The sequence below is a fragment of the Lissotriton helveticus genome, chromosome 4_2 (genome assembly GCF_964261635.1).
Source record: "Lissotriton helveticus chromosome 4_2, aLisHel1.1, whole genome shotgun sequence".
Taxonomy (NCBI): Eukaryota; Metazoa; Chordata; class Amphibia; order Caudata; family Salamandridae; genus Lissotriton; species Lissotriton helveticus.
The window spans coordinates 144,848,320-144,873,756 of NC_136064.1; positions in this window are offsets into that span (position 1 = coordinate 144,848,320).

Consider the following 25,437-nt stretch of genomic DNA (forward strand, 5'->3'; position numbering starts at 1 on the left):
GTACTGGGGTTGCCGATGGCTGCCAATATCCGCCAGGTATAGTACCACTCAGGCGCGTAGGTGCGGGATCCCAGGCTCGTCAGCCCGCTGCTCAAGGGAGCTTTAAAGTTACAAATGGGGGTGGGGTCGCACACTACTCACACACCGGCGGTGTCGCCCCTAAGGACTCTGGTCAATGTAGTAAAGTGTTCGCGATGCATCATCTTTCGATCTTCTGCTATCTTCGCTGTCTTCGCCATCCCTGGACACGTGTTTCGAGGTATTACCCCTCATCAGCAGGGATAGGCTGTGTACTGGGGTTGCCGATGGCTGCCAATATCTGCCAGGTATAGTACCACTCAGGCGCGTAGGTGCGGGATCCCAGGCTCGTCAGCCCGCTGCTCAAGGGAGCTTTAAAGTTACAAATGGGGGTGGGGTCGCACACTACTCATACACCGGCGGTGTCGCCCCTAAGGACTCTGGTCAATGTAGTAAAGTGTTCGCGATGCATCATCTTTCGATCTTCTGCTATCTTCGCTGTCTTCGCTATCCCTGGACACGTGTTTCGGGGTACTAACCCTCATCAGCAGGGATATGCCGTGTACTGGGGTTGCCGATGGCTGCCAATATCTGCCAGGTATAGTACCACTCAGGCTCGTAGGTGTGGGATCCCAGGCTCGTCAGCCCGCTGCTCAAGGGAGCTTTAAAGTTACAAATGGGGGTGGGGTCACACACTACTCACACACCGGCGGTGTCGCCCCTAAGGACTCTGGTCAATGTAGTAAAGTGTTCGCGATGCATCATCTTTCGATCTTCTGCTATCTTCGCTGTCTTTGCCATCCCTGGACACGTGTTTCGGGGTATTACCCCTCATCAGCAGGGATAGGCCGTGTACTGGGGTTGCCGATGGCTGCCAATATCTGCCAGGTATAGTACCACTCAGGCGCGTAGGTGCGGGACCCAGGCTCATCAGCCCGCTGCTCAAGGGCCCCGAAACACGTGTCCAGGGATGGCGAAGACAGCGAAGACAGCAGAAGATCGAAAGATGATGCATCGCGGAACACATAACTACATTAACCAGAGTCCTTAGGGGCGATACCGCCGGTGTGTGAGTAGTGTGCGACCCCACCCCCTTTTTGTAACTTTAAGCTCCCTTGAGCCGCCGGCTGACGAGCCTGGGATCCCGCACCTACCCGCCTGAGTGGTACTATACCTGGCAGATATTTGGCAGCCATCGGCAACCACAGTACACAGCCTATCCCTGCTGATGAGGGGTAATACCCCGAAACACGTGTCCAGGGATGGCGAAGACAGCGAAGACAGCAGAAGATCGAAAGATGATGCATCGCGGAACACATAACTACATTAACCAGAGTCCTTAGGGGCGATACCGCCGGTGTGTGAGTAGTGTGCGACCCCACCACCTTTTTGTAACTTTAACCTCCCTTGAGCCGCCGGCTGACGAGCCTGGGATCCCGCACCTACGTGCCTGAGTGGTACTATACCTGGCAGATATTTGGCAGCCATCGGCAACCCCAGTACACGGCCTATCCTTGCTGATGAGGGGTAATACCCCGAAACACGTGTCCAGGGATGGCGAAGACAGCGAAGACAGCAGAAGATCGAAAGATGATGCATCGCGGAACACATAACTACATTAACCAGAGTCCTTAGGGGCGATAGCGCCCGTGTGTGAGTAGTGTGCGACCCCACCCCCTTTTTGTAACTTTAAGCTCCCTTGAGCCGCTGGCTGATGAGCCTGGGATCCCGCACCTACGCGCCTGAGTGGTACTATACCTGGCAGATATTTGGCAGCCATCGGCAACCCCAGTACACGGCCTATCCCTGCTGATGAGGGGTAATACCCCGAAACACGTGTCCAGGGATGGCGAAGACAGCGAAGACAGCAGAAGATCGAAAGATGATGCATCGCGGAACACATAACTACATTAACCAGAGTCCTTAGGGGCGATACCGCCGGTGTGTGAGTAGTGTGCGACCCCACCCCCTTTTTGTAACTTTAAGCTCCCTTGAGCCGCCGGCTGACGAGCCTGGGATCGCGCACCTACGCGCCTGAGTGGTACAATACCTGGCAGATATTTGGCAGCCATCGGCAACCCCAGTACACGGCCTATCCCTGCTGATGAGGGGTAATACCCCGAAACACGTGTCCAGGGATGGCGAAGACAGCGAAGACAGCAGAAGATCGAAAGATGATGCATCGCGGAACACATAACTACATTAACCAGAGTCCTTAGGGGCGATACCGCCGGTGTGTGAGTAGTGTGCGACCCCACCCCCTTTTTGTAACTTTAAGCTCCCTTGAGCCGCCGGCTGACGAGCCTGGGATCGCGCACCTACGCGCCTGAGTGGTACTATACCTGGCAGATATTTGGCAGCCATCGGCAACCCCAGTACACGGCCTATCCCTGCTGATGAGGGGTAATACCCCGAAACACGTGTCCAGGGATGGCGAAGACAGCGAAGACAGCAGAAGATCGAAAGATGATGCATCGCGGAACACATAACTACATTAACCAGAGTCCTTAGGGGCGATACCGCCGGTGTGTGAGTAGTGTGCGACCCCACCCCCTTTTTGTAACTTTAACCTCCCTTGAGCCGCCGGCTGACGAGCTTGGGATCCCGCACCTACGTGCCTGAGTGGTACTATACCTGGCAGATATTTGGCAGCCATCGGCAACCCCAGTACACGGCCTATCCTTGCTGATGAGGGGTAATACCCCGAAACACGTGTCCAGGGATGGCGAAGACAGCGAAGACAGCAGAAGATCGAAAGATGATGCATCGCGGAACACATAACTACATTAACCAGAGTCCTTAGGGGCGATAGCGCCCGTGTGTGAGTAGTGTGCGACCCCACCCCCTTTTTGTAACTTTAAGCTCCCTTGAGCCGCTGGCTGATGAGCCTGGGATCCCGCACCTACGCGCCTGAGTGGTACTATACCTAGCAGATATTTGGCAGCCATCGGCAACCCCAGTACACGGCCTATCCCTGCTGATGAGGGGTAATACCCCGAAACACGTGTCCAGGGATGGCGAAGACAGCGAAGACAGCAGAAGATCGAAAGATGATGCATCGCGGAACACATAACTACATTAACCAGAGTCCTTAGGGGCGATACCGCCGGTGTGTGAGTAGTGTGCGACCCCACCCCCTTTTTGTAACTTTAAGCTCCCTTGAGCCGCCGGCTGACGAGCCTGGGATCGCGCACCTACGCGCCTGAGTGGTACTATACCTGGCAGATATTTGGCAGCCATCGGCAACCCCAGTACACGGCCTATCCCTGCTGATGAGGGGTAATACCCCGAAACACGTGTCCAGGGATGGCGAAGACAGCGAAGACAGCAGAAGATCGAAAGATGATGCATCGCGGAACACATAACTACATTAACCAGAGTCCTTAGGGGCGATACCGCCGGTGTGTGAGTAGTGTGCGACCCCACCCCCTTTTTGTAACTTTAAGCTCCCTTGAGCCGCCGGCTGACGAGCCTGGGATCCCGCACCTACGCGCCTGAGTGGTACTATACCTGGCAGATATTTGGCAGCCATCGGCAACCCCAGTACACGGCCTATCCCTGCTGATGAGGGGTAATACCCCGAAACACGTGTCCAGGGATGGCGAAGACAGCGAAGACAGCAGAAGATCGAAAGATGATGCATCGCGGAACACAAACCAACATTAACCAGAGTCCTTAGGGGCGATACCGCCGGTGTGTGAGTAGTGTGCGACCCCACCCCCTTTTTGTAACTTTAACCACTTCGACGCTAATGACAAAGCCAGCTCGTCATGGGTTTTACCTGCCCTGCGCTCATGACGAGCTGGCTTTGTCACAAACAAGCCATTTTCTACTTCTTCAGCGCACAGCAGGAAAACGCGGTAGCGCTGAAGCAGTTAAGCTCCCTTGAGCCGCCGGCTGACGATCCTGGGATCCCGCACCTATGCACCTGAGTGGTACTATACCTGGCAGATATTTGGCAGCCATCGGCAACCCCAGTACACGGCCTATCCCTGCTGATGAGGGGTAATACCCCAAAACACGTGTCCAGGGATGGCGAAGACAGCGAAGACAGCAGAAGATCGAAAGATGATGCATCGCGGAACACATAACTACATTAACCAGAGTCCTTAGGGGCGATACCGCCGGTGTGTGAGTAGTGTGCGACCCCATCCCCTTTTTGTAACTTTAAGCTACCTTGAGCCGCCGGCTGACGAGCCTGGGGTCCCGCACCTACGCGCCTGAGTGGTACTATACCTGGCAGATATTTGGCAGCCATCGGCAACCCCAGTACACGGCCTATCCCTGCTGATGAGGGGTAATACCCCGAAACACGTGTCCAGGGATGGCGAAGACAGCGAAGACAGCAGAAGATCGAAAGATGATGCATCGCGGAACACATAACTACATTAACCAGAGTCCTTAGGGGCGATACCGCCGGTGTTTGAGTAGTGTGCTACCCCACCCCCTTTTTGTAAATTTAAGCTCCCTTGAGCCGCCGGCTGACGAGCCTGGGATCCCGCACCTACGCGCCTGAGTGGTACTATACCTGGCAGATATTTGGCAGCCATCGGCAACCCCAGTACACGGCCTATCCCTGCTGATGAGGGGTAATACCCCGAAACACTTGTCCAGGGATGGCGAAGACAGCGAAGACAGCAGAAGATCGAAAGATGATGCATCGCTGAACACATAACTACATTAACCAGAGTCCTTAGGGGCGATACCGCCGGTGTGTGAGTAGTGTGCGACCCCACCCCCTTTTTGTAAATTTAAGCTCCCTTGAGCCGCCGGCTGACGAGCCTGGGATCCCGCACCTACGCGCCTGAGTGGTACTATACCTGGCAGATATTTGGCAGCCATCGGCAACCCCAGTACACGGCCTATCCCTGCCGATGAGGGGTAATACCCCGAAACACTTGTCCAGGGATGGCGAAGACAGCGAAGACAGCAGAAGATCGAAAGATGATGCATCGCGGAACACATAACTACATTAACCAGAGTCCTTAGGGGCGATACCGCCGGTGTGTGAGTAGTGTGCGACCCCATCCCCTTTTTGTAACTTTAAGCTACCTTGAGCCGCCGGCTGACGAGCCTGGGATCCCGCACCTACGCGCCTGAGTGGTACTATACCTGGCAGATATTTGGCAGCCATCGGCAACCCCAGTACATGGCCTATCCCTGCTGATGAGGGGTAAAACCCCGAAACACGTGTCCAGGGATGGAGAAGACAGCGAAGACAGCAGAAGATCGAAAGATGATGCATCGTGGAACACATAACTACATTAACCAGAGTCCTTAGGGGCGATACCGCCGGTGTGTGAGTAGTGTGCGACCCCACCCCCTTTTTGTAACTTTAAGCTCCCTTGAGCCGCCGGCTGAAGAGCCTGGGATCCCGCACCTACGCGCCTGAGTGGTACTATACCTGGCAGATATTTGGCAGCCATCGGCAACCCCAGTACACAGCCTATCCCTGCTGATGAGGGGTAATACCCCGAAACACGTGTCCAGGGATGGCGAAGACAGCAAAGACAGCAGAAGATCGAAAGATGATGCATCGCGGAACACATAACTACATTAACCAGAGTCCTTAGGGGCGATACCGCCGGTGTGTGAGTAGTGTGCGACCCCACCCCCTTTTTGTAAATTTAAGCTCCCTTGAGCCGCCGGCTGACGAGCCTGGGATCCCGCACCTACGCGCCTGAGTGGTACTATACCTGGCAGATATTTGGCAGCCATCGGCAACCCCAGTACACGGCCTATCCCTGCTGATGAGGGGTAATACCCCGAAACACTTGTCATGGGATGGCGAAGACAGCAAAGACAGCAGAAGATCGAAAGATGATGCATCGCGGAACACATAACTACATTAACCAGAGTCCTTAGGGGCGATACCGCCGGTGTGTGAGTAGTGTGCGACCCCATCCCCTTTTTGTAACTTTAAGCTACCTTGAGCCGCCGGCTGACGAGCCTGGGATCCCGCACCTACGCGCCTGAGTGGTACTATACCTGGCAGATATTTGGCAGCCATCGGCAACCCCAGTACACGGCCTATCCCTGCTGATGAGGGGTAAAACCCCGAAACACGTGTCCAGGGATGGAGAAGACAGCGAAGACAGCAGAAGATCGAAAGATGATGCATCGTGGAACACATAACTACATTAACCAGAGTCCTTAGGGGCGATACCGCCGGTGTGTGAGTAGTGTGCGACCCCACCCCCTTTTTGTAACTTTAAGCTCCTTTGAGCCGCCGGCTGAAGAGCCTGGGATCCCGCACCTACGCGCCTGAGTGGTACTATACCTGGCAGATATTTGGCAGCCATCGGCAACCCCAGTACACGGCCTATCCCTGCTGATGAGGGGTAATACCCCGAAACACGTGTCCAGGGATGGCGAAGACAGCGAAGACAGCAGAAGATCGAAAGATGATGCATCGCGGAACACATAACTACATTAACCAGAGTCCTTAGGGGCGATACCGCCGGTGTGTGAGTAGTGTGCGACCCCACCCCCTTTTTGTAAATTTAAGCTCCCTTGAGCCGCCGGCTGACGAGCCTGGGATCCCGCATCTACGCGCCTGAGTGGTACTATACCTGGCAGATATTTGGCAGCCATCGGCAACCCCAGTACACGGCCTATCCCTGCTGATGAGGGGTAATACCCCGAAACACTTGTCCAGGGATGGCGAAGACAGCGAAGACAGCAGAAGATCGAAAGATGATGCATCGCGGAACACATAACTACATTAACCAGAGTCCTTAGGGGCGATACCGCCGGTGTGTGAGTAGTGTGCGACCCCACCCCCTTTTTGTAACTTTAAGCTCCCTTGAGCCGCCGGCTGACGAGCCTGGGATCCCGCACCTATGCGCCTGAGTGGTACTATACCTGGCAGATATTTGGCAGCCATCGGCAACCCCAGTACACGGCCTATCCCTGCTGATGAGGGGTAATACCCCGAAACACGTGTCCAGGGATGGCAAAGACTGCGAAGACAGCAGAAGATCGAAAGATGATGCTTCGCGGAACACATAACTACATTAACCAGAGTCCTTAGGGGCGATACCGCCGGTGTGTGAGTAGTGTGCGACCCCACCCCCTTTTTGTAACTTTAAGCTCCCTTGAGCCGCCGGCTGACGAGCCTGGGATCCCGCACCTACGTGCCTGAGTGGTACTATACCTGGCAGATATTTGGCAGCCATCGGCAACCCCAGTACACGGCCTATCCCTGCTGATGAGGGGTAATACCCCGAAACACGTGTCCAGGGATGGCGAAGACAGCGAAGACAGCAGAAGATCGAAAGATGATGCATCGCGGAACACATAACTACATTAACCAGAGTCCTTAGGGGCGATACCGCCGGTGTGTGAGTAGTGTGCGACCCCACCCCCTTTTTGTGACTTTAAGTTGGTTGGCCTCCTAATCAGAGCCTCAGAGACAGAACCACCTTAAACCATGCACTTGCTGAACCAATTGCTTTTTGCTCAGTGCAAAGTTGTCTCTGCACTAAAAATCACTGCAGAGACAGCAGTGACACTTTTCAGGCACATACTCTAAATATACTATTTTTGACCAAGACATGACCACATGAAAACACTCTGGCAGTTCTAACCTACTGGTCCCACTAGACTGCTCAATCAAGTGTTTTGACCATGAGGAGAGAACAGGTGAAGTGGTTGTGACCATTAGACTATATGCTAACCAAGCCAAATGAATTTGATTTGAAAACCTCTCCACATTTCATTCCTGGAACAGAAACTCAAGACAAGAACACAGTTCCAACCAAAATTCAGATTATCTATCACATATTGGGGGATAATAATGCATTTATTGAATAAGTGGCAAAACTCATCACTGGCACCATTATTTTGTTTAGAGGATATTAACATCCACTTGAGCAACCCTATAGACTCGTATGGCTCTCAGCTAAATACCCTTGTTAATAGAATCAACATGACACATCTTTACACATTTCCATTCTGCTTATAAATAAGGGTGTCCTGAAGGCTGAACCTTTCACCGGATGAAAACCCATGTATTCCATCTAAGTTCTTTGGTACCATGTCCAGAATACTTGACAATCATGGCCCTTCTTATACTGTAGGAGTGATGTGAACACAAAACAGGGTGCTATCTCAGTTTAGCTATTCCTGATAAACCACTGACTCCAAGGAGGCTGCAGTGGTTGCAGAAACAAAGGTGAAGAGATCTAAGACAAGAGGACATTTTAAACATGTTTTTCAAGGATTTTGGTAAATAATGACATAGATGTTAGTGCTACTCCATGGACCTGCTTGAGTCTTGAAATTAATAGAAATGAAGTCCTTGGTCTTTCCAAACACGACCACGTCCCACTCCAAGGAGCACTAGTTACGCATGTCAATCAGACTAAAAGGGTACTTACCTGTCTCATTTGAAATCTCACCAGCAGAGCAGGGAACACAGTCAAAGCAGCAGACAGGCCAGCCTTTCCTCGCAGACTGTCTGAACCCAGGGAGGCAGCTCTCACTGCAGAAGGAGCTGGGAGCCTGCGGAAAAGAACAGATAGAGTGAGAAATTAAAACCATAACACACATGATAAAAAATAAATATATAGAGGGACGTATGTCTTGGTGCTAAATGATGATACCACACTGTATTGACCATGCGACACCACAACATACCATACGATTCCACAATAAACCAAACCATGCAGTATCCCACAGTAGCACACCACACTGTAACATGTCATACCTTCTGCTCAGCAGGAAGCCAACAACGTCTTCTTATCATAAATAGAAATAAATCCTGACTTCTAATCCTGCTTGACCTCTCCACAGTCTTTGACCCAATCAACCATCAAGTCACTGTTTTACACCCTAGATACATGCATGCACTTTTCAGACACAGATCATAAATCAAACACATTGGGAGTAAAAGGAAATTCTTGTGGAGTGTTACAGGGTTACATCTTCTTCCCAAACATCTTAAACCGTTACATGCTGAAGGACAACATCAAGATTGATTGATACTCTGAGAACTCTACTTGAAATTGTCTTCAACCAACGACATTCAGAGACTCCAACATGTTTTGAGCTAATCCAAAATTGATGTCAAGTACCTAGGTAAAGCTCAAACTGACAAATAATGAATTCCTCTATTCATCCATCACTCCAAATATTATCACTACTGATTTTTCAAAAATTAGACAGGTAATATTTTGTTTGTTTCATGTAACGCTTCACCAACAGAACCAGGACAAAATAGTACCAGGGTCTGATTTATTCAAAGTGAAACCCTGCTTTACAGATGCCCATTTTGCAAAAACAGTTCATCCACTGTAGGGAGGCAAACATTTCAGCAGATTGAGAACGTCATGGGCGAGGTGTCATATGTGCGTTCAGCAAATGGGTTGAGGCTTACCCCACTAAGGACAATACGGCCATTAGAACTGTGAAAGTACACCTTGAAGAATATTTTCCTCAATTTGGTTTCCCCAAATTATCCGGAGTGACAACGGGTCTCATTTTAATGGGAAAGTGAGTAAATTGATTGGTAAAGGTTTAACACATTAAACAGAAATTTCATGCTGCCAATCATCCGCAGTCAGCGTTTTTAGTTGAGAAGTACAATGGTCCTCTCAAACTGATATTGGCGAAAAATCCAAAAGAGGACAGGGTTGAAATGGCCAGATGCTCTACCGTTAGCTCCTCTGTCAAGAAGAACTACAGCCTATTCTAGAACACACTTGTGACCTGACGATGTTGTGTTTGGATGTCCAGCAAATGTACGGGGTGTCCCATGTCCTCGTAAATACTCCGATATTGAAATCACGTGTTGCTTGATTATCTTGGCCAGTTAAAAGAAAGTTTACATTCTATTCACCAACAGGTACGGGAATCTCTACCTCCTATACCAGAGGGGTCGGCCACAACATTCAGACTGGCAATTATATTTTGGTCAAGGTCTTCCAGAGGAAAAAATTTCTGGAGTCCTGATGGAAAGGTCCTGAATAGGCTCTGGTGGTGACATGTACGGCTGTAATGGTTGCTGCTCCAAAGAACTGCTGGAGGATTCCTTTGCCGTTGTCATATGACCAGTGGGTATTGTCGACACCAAATGTGAGCACGTGCACAGGTTTGTCCCCTTCAGCGATGCTCAACTAACCTGGACACAAACAGACAAGGAGAATGACGATATTTTGAACGACACTGTCCCACCAGAAATACGAGCTATCCAGGAGACTTTGTTCATTGATCACACAGTGCCTGGGGCTGCCAGGAACAAATTGCGCCCTAGGCTGAGAGCTACTGAATCAAAGGAGAAAAAAGATTAGGGATGGACTGAAGATATGTAGTACAGAACAACAGTACCAACAAATACATGAAATACGGGAAAATTCTGTACTCGCTTTGCCTTTGTTGTTTGAACATTACACAGGGGAAAAAGTATACTATGAAAGTAATCCACCTTTATCGATGTGGGATAGATTAGGAGAAGCGCTTAGGACAGAGTAAGCTCCACTGCCGGTGCTCAAGAGCTCCAAATTATTGATGGACAATAACAGCCTCTGCCAGTGAGGCGCTAACGAACACACGGTACGTTTATATTTTCTTGCATTTTCCTTCTTTTGAATTCACTATGCATCCCTTCGGCAGTAAGGCTGCTGAGGAACAACAGCCAATGGTTACTGTACAACGTAATATGATGTGGTCAAGGAAAAGTAAAATAACATGCGTTGTTCTTTTGATACTGGTGATAATACTGTGTGGGGTGTCATGGGTTTTGGAAGATGCTCAAAGCGTGCCTTTACGCATTAAGTGTAAGGTTCTTTTCCTGAGATGAACTAGGGAACTGCCCCAAGTAATGTGTTCTTGGAAACACATAAGAGGTCCTTTGGTGAGGGGACCGCATGTTTCCCCAACCAATCTGTCACCAGTCTGTGGACAGCATATCCATTGCCACTCATAAATTACACATATACTCGACCACCTCAGTTTACAGAAGTGAAAGGAGTGTTTGGATTTGGTTATCCGGGGCCAGGTCTATACCATAGAAAGCCACTGGGAGTGGGCTAGCCAGGGTGTGATAACAATACATATTGTGATCATTTTTATATGGAAAAACAGAACATAACATTAGTGGGTTGGCAGTACAAGGAATTGACTGCCCCAGAGAGGACAGTTATTAACCTACCTGTTGCTCCATTGTGAACAGTACAGATACTTCATTGCATATAAATTGTTTAGGAATAGATTTTTATAACATATGGTTCTCTTAGTGAATAAAGAGGACCCAAGTACTTTCAGAATGAACTCCAGGCAGGCTGCAGTGGATTATGAGGGGACGATTTATGCACACCCAGGGTTTTTCTTCTTGCCCAATGGGACCTATTCCAATGTCTATAATGGTTAAGACGATGTAGCCCTTGGAATGGTATTGCCTTTGGGTGTGCCCTGTAAATATGCCAAGTCTCAAATAAGAGTGTGAGGGAGTGACTTATATAGAGGTCAATAATTACAGTAATGGCATCACCTTTGTATACATCCTTTCCTATATTTTCACATTGGGTGGCACTTCCTTGGCCAGGATTGAGAAGGCTGGAGGACACTTTGGATGTAGCTGCAAATTCTATCTAATACTACAGTGGCAGCTTTCCGCAACCTCACCTCTCAACTGGAGGGTATGTGGATATATTTGGAACAGACTGGATATGCACTACATTTTATTCTAGCTAAGAGTGTTGTTGTATGCACTATCAGTGTGTGGTCAGGATCAAGAACATGGAAAATAATATTACCAAACACATTTTAGATATTCTTAAAAATGTCAAGAGAATGGAAAGTGGGAATTAGAGTTGGTCCTTTTTGGCAGCTGGGCTGGATTCTTGAAAAATCGATTTGTCTCGATGCTTTGTTGTGTCATCGTTCAGTGTCTTCTCTTTTGCTGTTCCTATTGTACCACTGTTTTCACACCTAAAAAGAAAATATCAATTCATGACACATATGCCGCTCTAATGTTTCAGAAAGATGTTGATGATTTTATGAATGTTGATGAGCGAATAGTTGAGAATTCATCCCTCCTTGCTGTTTTACATTCTGATGGTGATGTTATGGAGTGCTCACAAATCCACCCTCATGTGATATTATCACTTGCAATTGTGTTCTTCTTTGCTATAGTTAAAAATGTTTTAGCGCATGGTAAAAGGAGGGACTGTTAGAATAGACCCACAAATTCTTACTCAGTGCCCTATATAAGTTCACATTTACGGCACCATTCTCTGTGTAGATGTCATTTTGAAATATGATCTAAACTAATCCTTTACTGTTACTGCAATAATGAACTGTTAGTGCCAGTGCATAGCTTTGCCACCCAATAGTGGCGGGCCTCTCCCACTTGTCTGATGGTGGGCCCAGGCTTAAACAACCTTGGACTGTGCTAGGTTGTGCAAGATACAAGAACTGAAACCTTTTTTTGTATTTCACTGTCCAGCTGCGTCTGCCTGAGTCTGAGTCTGAGAGGTGGTCTGAGGTGACCCGGGTGGCCAAGCGGGTCACTTCCTTCAGCGTTAGTTTGCTTGCTTTTGCTTTGGTGTGATTAAACTTAACTTGTTGATTGATTGAGAGAATGAGACCACATTAAGTGGCAGTGGTGGCTACCAGGATGGATATGCGATTAAATCTTGGTCGTATTTTAGGTGTCTCACCATAGAAGTAGGTTATAGGCCTAACAACCTTGATTTAACCTGGTAGTATGCTGTTTAGTTTCCCTTCCCAATCGGTGTTTAGATGATAAAGGAGAGACGGGGAAGAGGAACAGTAGCAGGTGGTACACTATTCTCAAAAGATTTTAAACATTTAGTCAATCTTATGATATCTAGGCATAGTAAAATATTTTAGGGACTTCAGAACAATTTGAAAAAGAATGGAATATGAAGGTTGGTTGGCAACTGAGGGTTTGTGAGAAACTGGGTTGTTGGTTGACTGGGGTGTGAGCCCTGGGCAAGCAAGAGTCAAGATCCCTTGCAGAGTGAACCACAAAAAGCCACTAAATACATCTGTGCTTAACAGTGCGTAACTTGGCAGAAAAAGCAGTCAGGCCATGGAAATGTGCAAAGTATTAATACATCGCACACACAGTATTAAATTGAAAACCCAACGCGGAATCCCACACCAATTTAGAACCATTGAGTCAATTTTAATGAAATATTTGGCACCAAAATGACAAAAATCCTATCAGTAGAACTAGAGTTATAAAATGTTAAAGTTTTAAGTAAAACGTAGTGCCTAAAAGATCAAAGCGCCAACCATCAACATCTATTTATGCCAGACCGAGACAAAGTGAAAAGAATATGGCTGACCTTGATGGAGCACGGTTCGAATACAATAAGTGGATTAGGCTCAGTCAGCACTAATCTTCAGACTTAAAAGAACTTTTGAGAAAATAACATGAGAAGGAAACGTTCAGTGGGGCAAGGCTGCGAGTGGTGTCCAATGAGGGAGCATTGTATTTGGGGAGCCTTGGATCAAAGCTGCAGTGAAGATTTCTAAGTATGGACTTAAAAATCGTATTTCAATGTTGAATATCTCCAGCAGCTAGAGGTAGAGGGCTTGAACCAAATGCAGTTTCACAAGGCTGGAAATCCCTTTGGCAAAGGACCACTGAACAGAATTTTCTGCTGCAGAGAAAGAATGAGAAGCCTTGAAGTCAATCTGGCCAGCGATGAATCTCGGGCGGATAGGCGAGCGGGTTTGTACTGGTTTCCTCCTGATTTATAGAGCAGTTTTTGTCCAAGAAGTATTTAAGTCCTTCATTTTGGGATGTGTCCATCTGGGTATATTTAGCAGCACAATCAAGGGTCCATGACTGGTGGTACACCACTTGGGGGATCATGACTCACTCTGGCTGGGTCCATGTACAGTGCCAAGATTATGTTAGCCTTGTGTGTCCATGTGGCTCTGACAGGAGGCCAGTAAGCTGTACCTTAGATTCACTCTGGTATTCCTGGGTTATGCTGAAGAAGCATGGTTCAGCAGCTGGGCTGGCCTCTGAGGGTTCAAGGCAGGCACCAGGCAGCAAAGCAGTCATAATCGATATAATCTTGCATGGTAAACAGCAGGTCAAAACAGTAAGCAGTCCTCTGAGAGTCCTTCCATAGTGAACTGAAGGGTGGGTTTGAAGATCATATTTCTATACCCTGGTCCCCTCCTTCTGGAAGGTGGAAAATGCTTCTAGAAAGGTTCTTTGAAGTGCATGGAATTTCCAGCCCACCTGCCCTGGCTTCTCCTTAACTGCAGTGACAATATGGAGGTGCTACGTTCTTTTTGTGAAGGCAGAACACCTCTTATTAAGATGTAAGTGGGGCTGTTCTCAGCTACATCCTCCCATCCTGACTGGAGAGGGCCCCTTTGGGCTCACATATTCCCTCTATTTTGTAACAGTCTAGAGCGAATATACAAAGTCCTCTGACCTCTTGATCTCAGAACTGCACTTTCCCCAGCAACTCTGCTGTCTGAGCGCACTTCAGCCACCGCCTCCTGGTAGGTGTTTGAGGCTGCCCAGGTGTGCCTCATGCTCGCTCATTATGCTCTGCCCGTTATCCCTGCTCCTGCTGTCTTAACATTTTCTTCTTTTTTCCACTGTATAGAAAACCATCCTAAAAAATACAATCGTGACTAAAACCAAATTATAAAAAAAAATTAGAATATAAAAAACAAGCAGAATTAAACATTCCCACCAAACGGAATAGCCAATTGTTTATGTTTTCCAACAGATAGGCAAACCATTTCTGTTCGAAACCTACAGGTGGGGTGCTTCTTAACTGTGGGGTATGTCGCCTCTTGAGTGAGCGTAATTGTAACACTCATCTTCTTAGAGTGGTGCAGTAGATGAGAGGGAAACACCCTAAGCCCTGTACATGGACTCCTAAAGCCCACGCTTCTAAACTACACACTGGTCTACGCAAAGGCTATTCACCTTTCAACGTATTTTTTGTATAAATTAATTTGCTAGCATACGCAATAAAATAACATAGTTCTATGATCTCTTCAAATAACCAAAAGTCATTTCTGATGTTCTTTACTTCTTTACTTCTAACGATTTTGCCCAGCAAACATGTTTTTAGTCATGGGGAATTACCCACTTGACTTCTTCAGGGCAATAAAAAATAATCATATGCAAGGGATCAGTCAATCCACCATTTTTATATAGCTGATCACCAATTTCACCCAATAGTGAATATTTTGTGACTGCCCAAACTCGACAAATCTCAATGGAATGCCAACTGAATTAACATTTCAAAGTCTTTCTAAGGTGCACTGTAACAGCCTCAAAGTGTCAAAACATGTTGGTGGGATTAAGGTGACATGCATAACTGTACTTCATCATGTGAAAGAAATATCCAATTCTTGAATCACAACTGCGTCACGAGCATAGTTATTATCCATACTTTACTTTAAAAAGTTGATACGATATGCCAAATATGTCATGTACAGTGTGGGGAGACTAGAGGGTGCAGATTTCACACTTCAAAACGTCCATTAGTCAAGGTGAACATTCATGTTTATATACGAGTTTATTCACCTAATGTTAATGGTAATGTAAAATGGGCATGGAACAGTGGGCGGGCAGATGAGCAGGGTCACGTCTCTGTGTCAATGTGTGCATACATCCTAGTTTGTGCGATTTGCATTATAACATCTTAAACATCTTAAGACTCAGGTTACAGATGCTCTAATAGACTAATATAACCTCTAAGAGATCCTTATTCTGACATAGTCTTCCCCTTATATTCCCTCTCTCAGGACGCATAAGAGTCTATATTTTGCAGACAGGTAGTACACGGCATCAATTGAATCCCTACCTTTGCCATCCTGAGATGGGATTACTTCCCACACCCAAGGAAGCTGTTTAAATCTTGGGATTCTTATTCATGGGGATCTATCCCTGAAACATCAGCTACAAGCTGTGTCTTCTTCCTATTTCTTCAACTTTGGGGAATAAAGAAAATTAGAAGATGCTTCATGGTGGAACCTGCCATCTAATAGCCTAACTAATATCCTGGATTGATAATTCTAATGCGCCATATCTGGGACTCCCTATTGACCTAAATACCATGTTGCATTAGTTCAAAATCAGGCGGCCCGGCTGGTCTTCTGTCAGGGTAGACACTGTCACACTAAGCTTTTGTTGAATTAGCTACACTGGCTTCCGGTACCTCAGAGGACCAATTTCAAATTATTTTAAAGCTTTTCTGGGCAAAAGTCCATCCTTCCTGCCCTCTAGAAACCAGCTCATCAGAATTTACTCACTGCCTGAAAAAGTAAAAGAAAGGGGCTAGGAGGGACCAGATTTACTGTATTGACTCTTCACACATGGAACATTCTACCCCCGATATAACATCATCAGGCAATTATGTGGGATTTAGAAAATTCTTAAATACCGGGCTGTTTAGACAAGCTTATGGATAACTCGGCTGCTAGTTGCTGCTTCACCACTACCTTAGAATCAAGAGACCTCATGGTGTACATGCGCTCTGTGAGTTCCCTATTACATAACATTGTTATCTACCTGGCCAACCTTACCTTATCCACAGTAAACAATCACACACAATCCCACACTTATTCATCCATGGGCCCTTCAATTACCAACACAAGAAGTAAAGGGAAGACATCCATAAGAATAAAGACAAACTTCACGTCAATGATACATCAATCACGACCAATGGTGTCTTTCTCTCTAACCTTATCATATCCAAAGTGAAAAAACACACATAATTCCACAAGTACTCATCCACCGAGCCGTTAATTTTCCAATGAAACAGACGCACCAGGCCTTTTACGATATTTCTACCTCAGTGCCCCCATGTACAAGCTTTACTCAATACTACCTAATAACTACATGCAGAAATGGTTTGCTACAGCATTCTACTTCATATTTCTATCCTTGCGTGGGATTTCTACTTACTGACCTCAAAGATATAAGACATTTATGAGAGGGTTGTGGCCAATGTGGAGAAGTGTGGCTCACTGGTTAGAGGCGGCAGACCCTGAAGCAGAGATCAGGCCCGGGACCAGGGTTCAATTCCCGACGCGGCAGGGTATTGGGCTCAATTTCCGCGGACTCGATAATTCTCGCCTCGGTGCCTACTCTAATCATGTGTCCCACTCTGCAACTCTGGGCAATAGCTTGCTTAACCGCATGCGTGCGGCCGCTATTTTTGCCCTGGGCGGCTTTTTTAAAAAACCCGCGTTGCATGACGAGCTGAGCTAGTCATGAGCGTGCGAGCGGCGCAACTCATGACGAGCTCAGCTCGTCAGGAGCACGGAAGGGGTTAATCTCCACAACGGCCCAAACAGCGCTGGGATGCCTGGCTTCTCCTTGGGGGTGCCCTGGAGGGGGTATCTCACATAAAGCCAGGATGGGTTCCACAGCGGAAGACAGCGCCAGGATGCCCCGAGATGGGGCGGCAGTGCGCTTTACAAGTATACACACATTTACATTTACAATGTAGAGCACATTTGCCCCTAAGTAGAAACTTAAAAGCTGTACTCATTATTAACAAACAAGAGCCTCAAGTTTCCCAATTGCTCTTTTGATGGCATTAATTCTAACCTTTCCCGTCCCACTTGATCTCAGAAGGCATGTCGGAGTGTAAGAAGTGAGTACATCAAGTAAATAGGTAGGCCCTTTTCTCTTTAAGATGCGAGGTCTAACACACAGGGCTTTCAAGATAATTCTCTCCCTCACTGGAATCCAGTGAAGGGATGCAAGGGTCTGGTTAGAGGAAACTCTCCTGGGCAGCATAGAATGAGGCAAGCAGCCGCATTCTGAAAGCATTGGAGTCTTTGCACACATTTATTACTTGCCTCCAAATAGAGGAAGTTACCATAGTCTAAGTGTGAGGTTACCAGAGCATGGACCATGGTTTTTCTAGCTGTCATGGGAAGTACATCAAGGGTCTTCCGGAGTCCTCCCATTACCCCGAAACATTTCCATACCACACGTCTGGTACGGCTCTCAAAAGATAATTTGGTGTCCAGCCACATCCCTAGGTTCTTAACCTGTTCTCTGGGGGTTGGGGTAGGTCACAAAGTCGGAGGCCACCATGATGAGGACCAGATCGAGGGGGCTCTGCCGACCACTAGAACTTCTGTTTTATTGCCGTTAAGTTTCCAACAGTTGTTCGACATCCAAGACATCAGTTCTTGTAGGCAAGTCAAGAAGTTAATGGCTGCCTCATCATTGGCTTGTGCTAATGACACCTCCAGTTGCGTGTCATCCACGTAAGACACGACACTGATGCCATATTTTCCAATAATTTCTGCCAATGGGGTTATATAGACATTAAAGAGAGTGGAACTGAGTATGGAGCCCTGAGGGACCCCTTGGGCCAGGTTAATGCTCCTAGAATAGTATGGTTGCTGAGACACGTGAAAACTGCAGTCATGTAAGAAGGACCCCAGCCACTCTAGGGCTTGATCCGCCAGTCCTCCTTTCATGTGGCTCTGTAGAAGAGGTGGATGGACTACAGTGTTGAATGCAGCACTGAGGTCTAGGAGGACTAAGGCGACCGTCTGGACTCATCTACATGATTGTGGATGGTTTCTGTGGATCGGAGCAGTGCTGATTCAGTGGAGTAGGTTGCTCAAAAACCAGATTGTGTAGGGTGATGTAAGTTGTGTTTATTGATATGGGCTATCAGTTGAGTGTTGACCACTTTTTCTGCTACTTTGGCAAAGTAAGGCAGAAGTAAAATTGGACTCAGGTTCTCCAATTGACTCATGCTTACACTCGGCTTCTTTTTTATGGGGAGGACAATCGCCTCTTTCCCCCTTTTTGGGACCGTTCCCGAAGTAAAAGAGAGTTCAAGGAGGTGGCTGATGTAGGACGATCGGACCTCTAGGCTCTATCTTAACACTTTAGGAGTAGTGGGATCCCTAGGTGAGCCTGATTTGATGCTTGAGGCTATACCTCTGAGGTTGTCACACGAGGGGAGAACAAAACCACAAAGGTATTCCGCCTCCGCTATGTTGGATGTTCCATCGCTGTCAGAGCTCCATTAAGTGCTTCATCTGGGAAGGTAGAGTAGATCCTTTCTACCTTCTCCGTAAAGAAGCCTGCCACCAAGTTGCAAGAGTCCACGGAGCTGGTGTTAGGAGCTGTGGTTCTTGCTAGTGACGAAATCTCTTTAAAAATAGTGAAGAGTTCAATTGAGGAGTTCTCAGCTGTCTCATTCCTATCACTCTAGTAGGTGGTCCAAGCTTTCCTTATGAGGGAGTGATAGTGTTTGATAGGAGTTTGTATTCAGTCTTCTTGAGATCTGAGAAGTCTTTCCTCCATGTCCTTTCAAGGTGCTTACAAGCGGATTTAGCTATCCTGAGTTTGTCATTAAACCATGGTGCTGTTTTTAATTGTCTCCCAGGCGCACTCGAGGACCATGGAGCCTTTCTATCTAATTCCTCCGTAATCCGCTTGTCAAATGTGCTGCAGGCCGAGCCAATATCTTTGCCACCAGGTAGTCCCCCATGTTGGAGGGCCAGATTAAAGCTGGCTGATTAAAACCTAGCCCACTTCCTATGCGGTTTCCCAGTGCCAGACATCTTGGGAATATATGTATAGGGCACCAGAGCGCTAAAGGGAACCTCATAGTTCCATGCTTCCATTTCGTTAATAACCTGAGTGAGAATATCATCTGAACCTCCTATGATCATTAGGAAAAATCATGCACACTTCCTTAATGTGGTGACCAAAAGTATGTTTTTACCATGTCAACACTCCACTGTGCTCCATTATCTGCACACTAAATACAAACCATTATTCAACATGGCTCTTAATGATTTTACCTTTACAATACATCTACTCGCAAGTTCAAATGGGATTCTGCTGGACATATGAAGGGGATTGTCCTCTAAACCCGTGAACACCAACTGATGAAAATAAGGCTTTTAAGGCTTCACTCCTTTTTCAGAAACGTAACCTATGAGACACATCCACGGAGACAGATTCCTATTTATACACATCCCATGCATATACAGAACTAGACCTTGATATCGAGTCTTACCCCACATCTCTCCTAAAAAAATAAAACTACCTTCCAGTACACATCAGAACCTCCTGGTTACTTCTCAATTTCCATAAGATATTGAAGACCTGGCTTTTCCAGTAGCTCCCCCTCTTGCCTTAGGCGAAGCATAACCCATCTACTCAGTGCAAGGATACCCTCCCAGGTGATTTTGCACAGAAGGGTACACTTACCATAACTACTCTGTTTCCAAACAAATCCATCTGCCCAAAGTGTCACGGCTAAGACAACTGGAAAGGCAATCAAGGACCGTGCACAGCGCACCGCACCACACCACACAACTGGAGCAAATACACCGGAAAGCCATACAAGCATGGAGATGAAGACACAGGCACAGTAGGAAGGCATAATTAGAGACAACAAGAGCAAGTAGTGCAAGTACTGTAGTGAGAAACACACTCCTTATGTCACAGCCAGTGTGCTATCCCAGCACACAATTCTGCAGCCATTATTAACAGGTGCCATGACACGTACAAGAGATGCCGCAGTATTTGCTCACTATTGTAAAAAGCTTAAGAAAACAACAACATAAGGGCGTTTATGAAACCCCAGGGCTGAAGGTTTGGAAACTCTATAATGAGCAAGGACTGAATAATTGAAATACACAGGCAGTGCAAATGCCACTTTGAGAATTACTTTCAGGCATTCTGTAGAATGACGAGCAGCAGTGCTTAACTTGAACTGTTGCTTGCCAGTGGAGACAAAAAAACTAGCAATAAAGTTGTGGCTGGGGTGAATATTTGACATTGTTCAGCATTCTGTCCATCAATTGTTCTTTTTGCATTTGTCATTTGGAACGGGTATGCCCAGATATTGGTCCCATGACCCCTATGCAACAGGAGTCAAGTTAGCATAGCTGATGAGGGGTGATACCCCAAAACCGGTTTCAGGATGCTTGTTTACGGTCTTGGGAGGACCTGGTCTGGTGATTCAGCAGGACTGTTCCGATAGGGAGCAGGGTCAAGACTGATTTGCATATGACTGGGATAAAACTGGAATCACATGGTGAGCAAAAAAAAGATAGATTTAGTCCTGATCTCTGTACTGAGGTAAATGGTTGACGTTGTTCAGCATTCCATCCATAAATTGTTCTCTTTGTGTATGGAATTGCGTCAAAGTCTGTTGCTGGGAACAAAGGAACTCCCATGCAGCACCCAAGGAAAGCATACCAGAGGCAAAGTAACGAAAGCAGCGCTTTGTGTTATTTTCTGTAACAAATCATAACAACGTGTGACTTGTGGTGTATTCTACATCTCACCAGTAGACTTTGCATTGGGTCTGAATTTAAAAAGTAGCACAAACTCTTTCTAATTCTGTGCTTGTGTGTATGTGAAATGGCATCCCAGAGTCTCCCTTTCTGGTGAGCCAAAAAAAGCAGAAGAAGAATATTGAGCCTGACTGGCTCAATATTGATTTCAATTATCTCATATTTTCTCATATTGTGTATTCTCTTGTGTACTCTTTATTTTCTTTATTGATGGTGAAGAGGGATGATAATGGTTGCAGGGGGATTATAGCTAGCAAAGGGCAGATGGTAACCTTGTCAGATCTTGGCAGGCAGAGCATACATTGACCCCAGTGGTGGTCCTTTTTCCATTATTTCTACTCTTGTATTTTCAAGATCTTTTTACTTCAATGACCACTGAATACTAACAGGTTTCCACTGTGAAAGCCCCATTCCTCACCTTTTGACCACTCATGCATTCTCTCAGTCCCCACACTGAGGCTTGTAGAAGAGCAAATAACACATCAGTATACATATGTGATGACTCCTGCTCCTACACCAATCCATGCGGGATACTGCCAAGTCACTTAAAGTGTGGATTATTTCTCCATCTACACTGCCTTCAAGTTATTTAAAAAGGACTGACTCTTATTCAACCTTGCCTCAGTAACACAAAAGAAAAGGAAATGCCTAGCGGCAAGACTCATCACCGGACCTAGAAAATTCGACCATATCTCTCCTCACCTGAAAGCATTAAATTGGCTACCCTATGAAGCCAGAATTTAGCTATAAATAGCTTGCATCACCCACAAAGCACTCCACTACAGAACACAAAGATACCTCTCCGAGAAAATGTAATTATCGGGAGGAAGCAGACCAGCTAGAAGTGCCAAGTAGCTGTTGTTGAGACCACCCATTTTTAGGAAGAAGAAAACTTATGACAGAGCATTCTCAGGAGCAGCCCCCAAAATCTGGAACTCACTCCCTCCAAACATTAGGAAAATTCAAAACACAGCTACATTTAAGAGGGAAGCGAAGATCCTCCTGATGAGTAAGTTCCTTACATGGGTAAGACAACTCATCACTAAAACTGAAATTTTGACGTTCCAATACTGAACTTCTATGTAATTAGAAGGGAAAGTTAACGGCGTTAATGGAGATAAATGCTCTACGATATGACCCATGAATCAGGACTGGCGGTACACATTGTGACCAAGCTATATTTTGATATTTACCTTATGCTACTGTTACTGTATGTATGTATATATATATATATATGCTCACCTCCTCAGAGTCGAATAATTATGTACCTCTTATCTCTTTAAATCATTATACTATATATGCTTAATCTCTAAACGACCTCTTGTAATGTAAAGCGCTCTGATACCTGCGGGTCTTGTTCACGCTATACAAAACTTTACAATAAATAAATAAAGAAATTATTATTTTTCATAGATCAGCAATTTGTGAGAACAGTTCTCAAGAGCCACAAGTATCTTTCTGACTTTAAACATTTATTTGCCCAACTCTGACCACACTGTGCTGCAATTTAAAAGGTCTGCCTGCTAAACAGTTTGATAGAAAAGGGAACACAGCATCCAGCATCAATTTGGTCCTTGCATTAGATGGTACTATGGGTCCCTTCCCACTAAGAAATACCTCAAAGATCCTCACCTGGTTGTCTCCTGTGTTCCACATCATGGCATCATCCTCTATCCTGATCTGCTTCCCTTCAGGGGCGCTGGAGTCATAGGTCACCACCTTCACCAGCCTCATGGAGCCCTCAGAGGATAGCTGGATGTTGATAAAATCAAACACCGCCGGCACATCACCATTTTCATCAAACAAGATTTCCTCTCCAGAGCTGGTGTTAAAGCGCACACGCCTCACATAGTGCAGCATCTAAAATTGTAACCAACAGGACTCTGTGAAAATATTAAACACACTGATTTATTTAATCTTCTCTATCAAGATGATTCTTGTATGTAGCAAGGTTATTGGATGATTGTTGTGTAAAATATATAATAGGCAAGGAAATCCAGACAAATGCAGTAGGCAACGTACCTGGTGGTGAGGACAGCTTTGGTCCACGCTCCATATGTGTTACCCACATGGACAGGAGTAAAATGGATCCCCTGCATAGTTATTGTTTTATTTCCACAATGATAAGCACTATGCACACAATATCTTGTTATTCAACTTCAACGGATCTCCATCCACCCCACGCTGGGACTGACAGACCAGAGGTTTAATCAAAGCCTGCAGGACACCAATATATATATGTATTTGCAATGTAACCATTTTAAGCCTGTAGCATCCAGCCCAGCTCTGGAGCATATCAATCACTGTACCACGCACATCGCTCTGGTAAACGTGTCTTTATTCTTCAGGATGCGACCATTAACTGAACGCACTGCCATAGACTTTTTTGACCATGCCAATACACACCCTAAATACCTCCTAACTGATTGCGTAACTTTGTAAGGGGTCCACGTAGGACCACAAGGTCCTATTGCACTTAATCACATGACACAACAGGTCCACCTTTGGTAAATAAAAAATACGAACAACATATATACATTATAGTTACTCAATGAACCATCGATGTGCTCACATCAATCTTCCTGATGAAGTAGTATGATTTGAAGGAGTCGCACTGTCATCTGGCATCGTAGATGTTGAGTCTAATGAATGAATTGGGAAATCAGATGGGTTTGTCTCAGGTATAAGGTCTGGAGCCGACGAACATCCACACAGATGGTTGAACTCTGATGAGCTTCTCATAATGGACTTTTAGGGACATTGAACATTTGCCATATGTTCATTACTTGCCACAACTCTCCAGCTTCAAACGACTTGTGATGACTTGTGGTTTTTTTTCACGACTCTCAAAGCTTCAGCATCCAGCAGAGTGGTAATCTTTTGTTTCTGTTGTTGTTTAACTAGGACCCAGCCTCCATCCTTGAAACCAGTGCCCGAGCTCATAAGCCCTTTTTGCATCGACCTTCATGATACTTTTGTGAGAAGTGTCCGTGACTTGAATCTTGTCAATACCTATCACTGGGATTGTGGTCCACTGTGGTAGCTTTGTTGCAATGGCTCGTCCCTACATCAAGGTGGTAGAACTTTCACCTGTCATGGAATGGGGAGTCCATCGATAGGCGTGTAGAGCAGGTCATACGCCTGAGCTGAGATTGAGTCCTTTGAGCGCAGAGCATTGAACCACTTTCCTCAGGGTGCTCATAATTCATTAAACAGCACCATTGAGCTGTGGCCAGAAAGGTGTGCTTTTCTGATCCTTGACAATCAAGCAACTAAGGAAGTCCTTGAGCTCTCTAACGCGTGAACCATTGTCAGACTTAAGAATGGGGGAACACACCACGCTGCAAAAATATCATCCAGTATATCAATGACTTTATCATGGGTGATCAGAGATAAATTGTCCATTAAGGGAAGACTTGAGTACTCATCAATAACTACCATGAGATGATGACAATTGTTTAAGGGTCCAAGAAAGTCAACTGTTATTCTCTCTCGCGCTCATTTAGAAAGGTCAGACATACTTAGCTGATGCTCTGTGGTCTTAGGAGATGAGCAGTTACACAGGTGACATGTATTCAGGGAGGAAACCACACTCAGGGGCATATTTACAAGCAGATTTAGTGACGTTCCGGTGGCAGTAGGGGCTTTGCCTTATTTGCAAGAGGTTAATCACCATGGCTAAATGCCGCCCTGTAAATAAGTCACCCTTTCACACCATACTTAGCATAAAAGGGGTGGGCAATGGGTGCTGTGGTGGGCGTTCCACCGCAACATCCATTGGTTTTGACGCTGCCCCATATTTACAAGGGTGGTGCCAGAATTAAGGCAAGGAAAAGCTGGTCTTAAGCATGTGCAATGAGGATACATGCTTTATTTATCCTCATTGTTGCTGTTTCTATGTGTGCTGCGTTGTGCAGCACACATAGAAACAGCAGAATGACATTGATTGTTTATATGCAGGAAGGTTTCGCTTCCTGCACATAAACAATCACTGTAAAAATGACGAGTTGCAATTTCTATGTGTGCTGCTCAATGCTTAATTTAGCACCAGCGCAGTGGGAAACACATGGCTGTACCGTAGTCTTGTAAATACAGTGCAGCCCTGCGTTTCTG